Consider the following 9,826-nt stretch of genomic DNA (forward strand, 5'->3'; position numbering starts at 1 on the left):
TGTTGTCATTCTCATGTTTGGATAGGACTATTGGCGCATGTGCACCGTTGCGCGCAACATTTGTATATTTTAACCACTTCCGAGGATAGTGGGGGTCACGAGTCACTGGCACGGTTATTTTGGGGGCCATGAGCTGAAAAGTTTGGGAACCCCTGGATTAGAGGGTGGGAAACATTGACTTCTTCAACAGACAAGCAGCAATGGTACTGAAACAAGCAAGCACAATCACACAGAAAGCAACAGAGGGCAGTTAAGGTGTCTTTTTTGGCAACAGATTGCATCGCCAATGTGAAGAAACCACACACAATTGGAGAAGACAAGACATGGCCAGCAACCAAAGACAACACTCGAGTTTCCATTCCAAGACAAAAATCTGACATAACTGTGGATGTAACAGACTGATTAATAGAACAGATAAAGGTCAGCTTTTGTTTTAAATTACAGATAGACAAAAGCACAGATGTAACTAACATGGCATAGCTAATTGCCTATGTCAGACTTACTGGAGTTGGGAAATTTTATTGAGAAGCTTCTATTCTCCATAGAAATTTAGGGAAGGGCAACAGATCAGGACATTTTTGAAATTTTGGAAGCATTCATGCAGGTAGATTGAATTGACTGGTCTCATTTCACAGAGGTCTGCATAGATGGCAAAGCTGCCATGACAGGCAAGCATAACAGAATCTTTGCTTGAATAGAGGCCAAAGCTTCAGATGTAAAGGCTGCACATAATAATAATAATAATGCATTTTATTTATAGGGGCACTTTACATTAGCAGTAAAATTGTCACTAAAAAAATGAAGGACAAACTGCAACAAGTGCTTCGAGACATTTTAAAACTGTCAACAATATCAAAGCATGTCCCCTTAAATATAAACTGCAGTGACATGGGTGCTAATTTTGAATGCCTTATGCTGCATTCTGCATTTTGGTGGAGCAGTTTTTTAATTAGTGTTTGAAGTACACAAAGAACTGTGTGAATTTCTTTCATATGATTACTCCCAATTTGCTCCCTGTTTTGATGGTCAGTCATGGGTTGTAGAGCTTGCATACTTTTCAGACATATTTAAATTGCCTGAATCAGACCACCAAGGACCACTGTCAGATCATTCTTAATCAGCATGATAAAGTTTAATAATTCATGTTAAAACAGTGCTAAAACAGATAGTATCTGTCCTCTAATATTCACACATTTCACACATCTGAAGGAATAGTTTAATGATTCTCAGAGCTGGACAATCCATTTGAAACAACAACCAATAAGAAGAGTTTTGATTTGAGATCAAAAAAGGAATTGATTTAATGATAAATGTTTGAAAATGTAATTATCGGTTGTTCCCTGTCAGAAGTTTCAAACAATGAATACCCAGCCTTTGCAACAGGTTTTTCCAAATTAAAAGAACTAAAAAAAAAAAAAAAATACATCTACATTTGGAGAATGGCATGAGATTTTTACTAAGCCAGCTGCAACACAGAGTAGAAATACTTGGCAGAACACTCAAAGGCCAAAAGTTTCATTAGGCCTAGGGGAAGTGTTATTTTTGATTGTGAGAACTGTTTTTGTCAGCATGGTAAAATACATTTGAATTGTACAACTTGCACAGCTTTTATACAGAATTATTACATTGTCTTAAACAGGTAGTAAGCCTACATAGCACTTTATTATAGGCATGTGTTATATGAACTTTTTTGGATGGGGTAGCTTGGGGGACATGCAATGTCACAAGTTTACTTTCAATCAGTAGCACCACAGTCTACTGCACTCAATCTCACTCATTTACATTGGGCAAATTTAAACATGCAAATATTTTTTAATATGAATGGAAAAGATAATACTTGGGAGAAAACCTACAAAGACACGAGGGAAAAATATTCATATTCCACACAGACAGTGACAGATAAAACAAAAACCCATGAAACAGTGAGGAGAGGAGCATTATACCTACCAGTTTATAATTAAACTAGACCACCATTTTTGTATATTTTTTTGTCCATAATTTAGTGGACTATTGTCAGTGCATCCATATTACATACTATTACAAGGCTTTGATGTCAATGATTGAAACTTTAGATTTTTTTTAATCAACCATATTTCAAGTAACCATATTCTTGACACTGTAAAATGTTTCTCGTATATGAGTGCATTAGCACATTATTTGTATTATTAGCCTCTATATTGCATTACAATTCAGGGACTGGATGAAGCAGTGGTGCACTGCTAAAAATGCTTAGGGATCCATATCAATGACAGGTTAGAATGGTCTCATAACACGGAAGTACTACAGGTGCTGGTCATAAAATTGGAATATCATGACAAAGTTGATTTATTTCAGTAATTCCATTCAAAAAGTGAAACTTGTATATTCGATTCATTCATTACACACAGACTGATGTATTTCAAATGTTTATTTCTTTTAATGTTGATGATTATAACTGACAACTAGAATATTGCGAAAAGGTTCAATATTGAAGACACCTGGTGCCATACTCCAATCAGCTAATTAACTCAAAACACCTGCAAAAGCCTTTAAATGGTCTCTCAGTCTAGTTCTGTAGGCTACACAATCATGGGGAAGACGGCTGACTTGACAGTTGTCCAAAAGACGACCATTGACACCTTGCACAAGGAGGGCAAGACACAAAAGGTCATTGCTAAAGAGGCTGGCTGTTCACAGAGCTCTGTGTCCAAGAACATTAATAGAGAGGCGAAGGGAAGGACAAGATGTGGTAGAAAAAAGTGTATAAGCAATAGGGATAACTGCACCCTGGAGAGGATTGTGAAACAAAACCCATTCAAAAATGTGGGGGAGATTCACAAAGAGTGGACTGCAGCTGGAGTCAGTGCTTCAAGAACCACCACGCACAGACGTATGCAAGACATGGGTTTCAGCTGTCGCATTCCTTGTGTCAAGCCACTCTTGAACAAGAGACAGTGTCAGAAGCGTCTCGCCTGGGCTAAAGACAAAAAGGACTGGACTGCTGCTGAGTGGTCCAAAGTTATGTTCTCTGATGAAAGTAAATTTTGCATTTCCTTTGGAAATCAAGGTCCCAGAGTCTGGAGGAAGAGAGGAGAGGTACAGAATCCATGTTGTGTGAGGCCCAGTGTAAAGTTTCCACAGTCAGTGATGGTTTGGGGTGCCATGTCATCTGCTGGTGTTGGTCCATTGTGTTTTCTGAGGTCCAAGGTCAACGCAGCCGTCTACCAGGAAGATTTAGAGCACTTCATGCTGCTGACGAACTTTATGGAGATGCAGATTTCATTTTCCAACAGGACCTGGCACCTGCACACAGTGCCAAAGCTACCAGTACCTGGTTTACAGACCATGGTATCCCTGTTCTTGATTGGCCAGCAAACTCGCCTGACCTTAACCCCATAGACAATCTATGGGGTATTGTGAAGAGGAAGATGCAAGACGCCAGACCCAACAATTCAGAAGAGCTGAAGGCCACTATCAGAGCAACATGGGCTCTCATAACACCTGAGCAGTGCCACAGACCGATCGACTCCATGCCACGCCACATTGCTGCAGTAATCCAGGCCAAAGGAGCCCCAACTAAATATTGAGTGCTGTACATGCTCATACTTTTCATGTTCATACCTTTCAGTTGGCCAACATTTCTAAAAATCCTTTTTTTGCATTGGTCTTAATTGATATTCTAATTTTCCGAGATACTGAATTTGGGACTTTCATTAGTTGTTAGTTATAATCATCAACATTAAAAGAAATAAACATTTGAAATACATCAGTCTGTGTGTAATGAATGAATCTAATATACAAGTTTCACTTTTTAAATGGAATTACTGAAATAAAACAACTTTGTCATGATATTCTAATTTTATGACCAGCACCTGTATATAAGAAAGGGTAGAGTTGTCTCTTTTTTCTTTGTAGACTGCATTCCCTTAATGTGGACAGTGAATCTTTCCCATTTTCAACAACTCTGTGATGGCCAGTGCAATTTTCTACACATTAGTCTGCTGGGCTGGTAACATCACCTCAGGAGAGACTCACTGAATCAACAAGCTAATTAAAAGGACAGGCTCAGTTATGGTAAGCACTCTGGGGCCACTGCCGGTATTAGCAAAGGAGAGAATGAAACAGTGTCATTATGCACAACGTTGCAAATCATCTCTCTGTCATGCAGGAAACACTTCTCTGTCTCTTCTATATAAACAGCAATACACCTGTATAATGCCTCAATGAAGTTTTCTTTCTTCCTAATTAACTCTCTTTGTATTAGTCATTCTACTGTGTGTATATACATATTTTTACCTATACATTTATTTATCTATCCATTTATTTTTTTAAAGGGCATCTGTAAAAAGCCAAATTTCCCATGGGGAGAAATAAAGATCTGACTATCTATTACGGCATGCCTTCTTTGGTATGGTCCATTCTGCAACCAGCACTGCCGACAAAAATGAACCATAGTGTAACTGCTTGTAAAAATATATGAAATGTGGCAAATAATGCAGACATACGAAAATGCGGGAAACGGACCTTGAAAATATGACATTTATTAAAGTGCACCGACCTATAACATTCTCCTAAACACTTAATCCAATTCAGGATCGCAGTAGTATTGGAAAAGCTTCGGAATGTCAGCACTGTAACCTTAAGTATTTTGAAAATAGATCACATTTTGATATTAAACTTCATCCATTTGCTTTCAACCATCTTTCTCTCCTAGTGATGTATATGCTGAAATTGTTGACTTCAACTTGCTTCTTCCACATTATTTAATTACTGTGATAACCTCCATAAATCATGCTGTTATATAAACAATGATAGAAATCAAGTTTCAGCTTCCTTTCACTATGCACAGCATATGCATTCATGTGTCACTTTAATAGTCAGTATGCATATGCATTAAAATACGTTTTAAGATGAAACAAAAAAGATTCCGCTATCAATTGATGTGCACTGCAAACTCTGCTCTGCTATTCCCATACTAAAACAGTATTTGCATATAGAGACGAATTGGTTTCGGTTTTAAATACTCACTGAAATTTGCCAAACTCTATGTATTTCTGTACTTTACTATGAACGCACCACACGTTAGAACCCAATAAAAATCACACAATATAAAATGTTAGTGAATTAAACAGTGATTATCTAATCAATGAACATTAGTTTAAAAAAAACAATACGAACTACTCAATAAACGCATAAAAATATATACATATGTTTTGGAAATGTTAAGGTCAGAGAATTCCTTCAGTTGTAATTCGTAAACCAAACTCCTGACAATAACACAGTCAAATGACAACAATATTCAACAGCTAAATGAAAACTCACAGGTACTCCACGAGATCTTCTCTGAAACTTGAGGGCAGTTGAACCACCGGTGAAAGCGAGACTGCGCGTGCAATCCGCAATGCTTTCTGGGAAATGTATGTGACGTGAACTCTTGAACATGCACAGTATTCAGCAGTGCTGATCTATAAAACTACATGTCCCAGAATTAAGCTGGGAAAAAAGTGGCGATGCTTCACGTTACCTCGCAATAGATCCTTTTTCCTGCTCAGCTGACTAGGCATTACTAATACATAGCAGACCCAATATAATCAGAATACTGGCTGTCGCAACGATAAGGGTAAATTGTTTCGCTTAATGTCTGCTTTGTATTCATGTGACTCTATTTTATGTCAGCGTAACTCACAACGTACGTAATACTGAAATACAGATATTATGAAGACCGCACGAATTTTCGTGTACTATTTTTGCTCATATAATTAGTGTTCTAGTTGTAGAATTGGTTAAGGGGTTATCTTCATAACAGGGTTAAAGAAGGTTCAGTTGACCCATTAAGAAAGTCCTGCTACCAGCTGTAAGCGATCTTATCCAAGGATTTTAACAACAAGAGTAATTCTGTTTTTTAAGAATTCATTAATGTAACATTTTCTTAATTGCGGTTTTTCATAACAGTAATGAAAAGTGTATCAACCTGTAACACAGGTTACAATATTTGTATCTGCTGTAAAACAGCAAAGAAAACTGTTACTTACAGTTTATTAATGTTACTGCATACAGTAAAATTCAATTATCATACAAGTTTAAATATTGGTTTAATTTTTATGATTAATATGTTTGATCCTATGTTTCACCATAAGTAATATATTTGTACTAAGTTTATGTTGCGATTGTTGTATTATTTGTTGGTGTTCATTAAATGTAATGTCCTGGTTTCTCAGTAAAACCTGCTGACAATCCAAACTTCCGTCTTGGGACAGTAAAATTAAATTGGATTGAATGTTTGCTAGCAATGTTTGAAAGTTTACTAGAAATGAAACTGTATAGCAGCAGGGTCACGTAGAAAAGATTTTTAGTGGGGTGGCCAGATAGGACCAGTGAATATCAGGGGTGGCACACTAAATTCTCTAGCATAGGCAAATTACAGCGCACAATAGTTATTAATATAGTATCAAGATTCCGTAATAACAATATTACATATTAAAGTGTGCAGAAATCACATCATCCATAGGCCTATTAAATACCAATTTGCCAAATTCCAATTTGAATTAATCATTTGCAATAGCTTTAATTATTATTATCTAATGCCGATAGTGGTATGCTTTCTTCTTATATATAAAGTTCAATGTGGGTATATGTGTATGTTCTTTATACTATTCCACACCTTTAGTCCAATCTCAAAATTTTGTATATACTGTACAGTATACCCTACATTACAACAAACATAGAATGCCAAAGGTGCGTTTACATTAATGCGTACTTGTAGCCCTTAGTTCCTTCCACTCATAGCTGAGGCATAATATTAGCCTTGCCCTACCAGATCTCTTTTATAGCCAAGACCATAACACTGTAGAATTTAAATTATTTTCTCTGAATGTGAGGCAGCATCCAGATGCTCAACTGCTTCACAATGTAGGAAACTTTCATGCACAGCAGCACAGTGGTAGTATCCTGACACAAATGACAGTTGTTCCTTCTTGCTGGCATCTTTTGTCTTATCTTTCACTATGCTGAAAGACTTGCTTTCTTTGAATTTATTATTGAAGTATGGACCACCTCAGCTAGACCACCATTTCCCAACCTGTGGGTCATGGCAGTGTTTCATTAACTGTGCATTACAACTTCTGCATGACACCCTGATTAACATGCAGAGCATCTTGAGCACAAGCCTGTTTCCACCAAGCGCTACAGTGTGTCTTTTTTACCAGCTGACATTAGATGGTTAAACTATGATTTTTGTCATTTTAATATATTATTAATATATTATTTTTAATTACCATACAGATTTATTTATTTCTTTGTGTATCATGCTGTTTCATGTTGAGTGTTTTGTGAGTAGTTTTTTTTTTTGTATTGTCTACCTCTACACTCGGCCGTAAACAAGACACTGAAATAATTGAGCTCCTCTGTGTAGGTAATAGTGAAAACTAATGGTTTATTAAACTTTTCACTCATGTAGTCTGCTTATATTATTCTTTTATATATGCGGACAACAATTTTGGATGATCCGCTGTGGCAACCCCTAATGGGAGCAGCTGAAAGAAGAAGAAGATGATACAGTGTAACAGTATTTTTTTCTGATTGTTATTATTATCGCTATGGTCTGTTTTCCTTTTTTTATTCATTGCTTGCCTTTGTTTTCATTCTTGTGCTTTATGAACCCTTGAGAAAACTTTTTTGGACACAACCAGGCAGTAGGCCAAAAAACTACTTTGTTTTACAGAGACTTCTAGAAAAGGAGGGGCAAAACCCCTAGTTAGATGTTGATTGGTTTATTGTATCAAACAATATTATCCTAAAGTTACTAAAAGTGTTACCACACCCTGGAATATTGAGGCTCCACAACTGCTGCATCAAGGACATGCTGGAACAGCACAGCCCTTGACCTGCTCAACCCTTGGACTTTGGAATTTGTGGCTTTCCGTTACCTTCCACACTCCAAACTTCTGTCCACTCCTACAGCATCTGGAGAAGATAACAGACAGTCCAATAAGAGCACCTCATCTGAGTGGTTTATCAATGTGTGTTGACTTTTATCTTGGATTTCCCAACAGAGCCAAGTATAAAAGTGTTATTTGTGTTGTTGATGTGGTTCTTTTGCTACCATTTTGGCTTTGAGGTAGCACTGTTAGCAGAATAACCTTACCACAGTGAGATTTCCAGCACTGAATCTGGTCCTTTCAAGGGCTAGCACTCCCTTTTGGACACACTCCATTTGGAGCAACAGCTCACCCCTTGCATGTTGGAAACATTTTCTAGGTGAGGACCATGACCTCAGACTTGGAGATATAGTGGGAGTAATTTTACTAAGGTTTTAATGGACTGTGGTGGTGAGGCTTGAGCTAGGTCCTTGCATCAATTTAATTCCCTACAAAACAGAAATTGACCTATTTAATGTCTAAGAATAATCTATAATCTGTGTATTACAATCAAATTAACTAAACATTAAAAAAATGACCAGTTGCTTTACAGATACATAGGATAATGTATGACTTTTTATCCTTAAGTATTTTGCCATCTAGAAACATACTTTTTACATGTCTGTCAATTTAGTCCATCCTTTTCTGACACATTATAACATTATCCAGTGCTTAACACTAGAACCGTCAGGGTTTCACCAAGTGGCATCTGACCTCTTTTGTTCTCACTAATAGCCAGTCAGCTCCGCATCCCTACTGCCCCCAAAAACTATAGACAGACTATTACAGTTTAAGTGAACAAAAAATAACACCTTCTTGAAATGGCACATACAGTATATTGTTTGCACATAGTTTTACAAGGATAGAAGACCCGAAGTACATCCAGGTTGATTAAAGACCTGGAATTCTCCATCTGACCCGGAAGTGGTGGCAACTCACATGGGAGGAAAAACAGAAGCACTTCTGGGTCAAGGACTATATAAAGCAGTGGTCCCGAACCTTTTTGACAGCAAGGACCACTTTACTAGAAGCAAATTTTTCCAGGGATGGGGCGTGGGGGGTGTTGAGGATTCAGGGCGGGTTCATAGGGCAGTTTTATACACAATTTACATTACATTTCTATTATTATTAAGTTCTAATATTGTAATAGAAATTATACATCTTACCACAATCCAGAATCAGTGGGAGCCCTGAGCTTGTGTTACTGCAACCAGACGATCCCATTTGGGGACGATGGAAGACAGTGACACACAAAGTGTGTTGCTTATGTTCAGTCCACTCCGTAATCTCGTTTTGGTTGCTGTCACTGCAGAAAACACTGCCTTACAAGGATAGGATGTTGGAAATGGAAGCAGACTTTTCAATGCTTTTGTGGCAACCTCAGGATATTCCGCCTTGACTTTAATCCAAAGCGTATTTAGATTTGAAGTTGTCTCAAACATACTTTTAAGGCCACCATCATTTGCAACCTCAAGCAGTTGATCCTCTTCAAGCACAGACAAAGTTGATTCACCTGGCTTATTCATAAATGGGTCACAGATCCATTCCTTCCCATTTCGGGGGTCTTTTGTGGTTAGGAATAATACTCAAACTCTATTGAAAGCTGAGATTCGTAATTATACACCAGCTGAGAGAAAGAAGGCCCTGGCTTGGTATCTTTAACAACCTCTGCTAACGTTTGAAACATATCAAAAATCCCAATGTTCACTTGTCGGCCCCATAAATCAAGTTTGGCTTTGAATGCATTCACTTTATCTGCCAACTTGAACAACGGGTATCTTCTGCCTCTGCCCTACGTGCTGCTGCTCCACCGCTGCCTCAGATTTTCCTCCTCAGGCTCCTTCAGCACTCTTCCAGCCTGGCTGGATACTGAGTCTGCAGAGTGGGTAAAGGTGGTGCCCTAGTGTCTGAATTCCAGTTCATATTGTGAG

At 37.8% G+C, this 9,826-nt stretch overlaps 1 protein-coding gene across 2 annotated transcripts in view; it reads right to left on the minus strand.

Moving 5' to 3' along the window:
- Window positions 1-5,387, minus strand: part of ascc3 (activating signal cointegrator 1 complex subunit 3) — an 854,735-nt gene extending 849,348 nt beyond the window's left edge. For both annotated transcript variants that reach the window (XM_051925342.1, XM_051925343.1), the window contains exon 1: window positions 5,302-5,387. The gene's annotated coding sequence lies outside the window, so the exon portion shown is untranslated. The remainder of the gene's footprint in view (window positions 1-5,301) is intronic.
- Window positions 5,388-9,826: the final 4,439 nt, after the last annotated feature.

This window comes from Erpetoichthys calabaricus, chromosome 3 (genome assembly GCF_900747795.2).
Source record: "Erpetoichthys calabaricus chromosome 3, fErpCal1.3, whole genome shotgun sequence".
Lineage (NCBI taxonomy): Eukaryota > Metazoa > Chordata > Cladistia > Polypteriformes > Polypteridae > Erpetoichthys > Erpetoichthys calabaricus.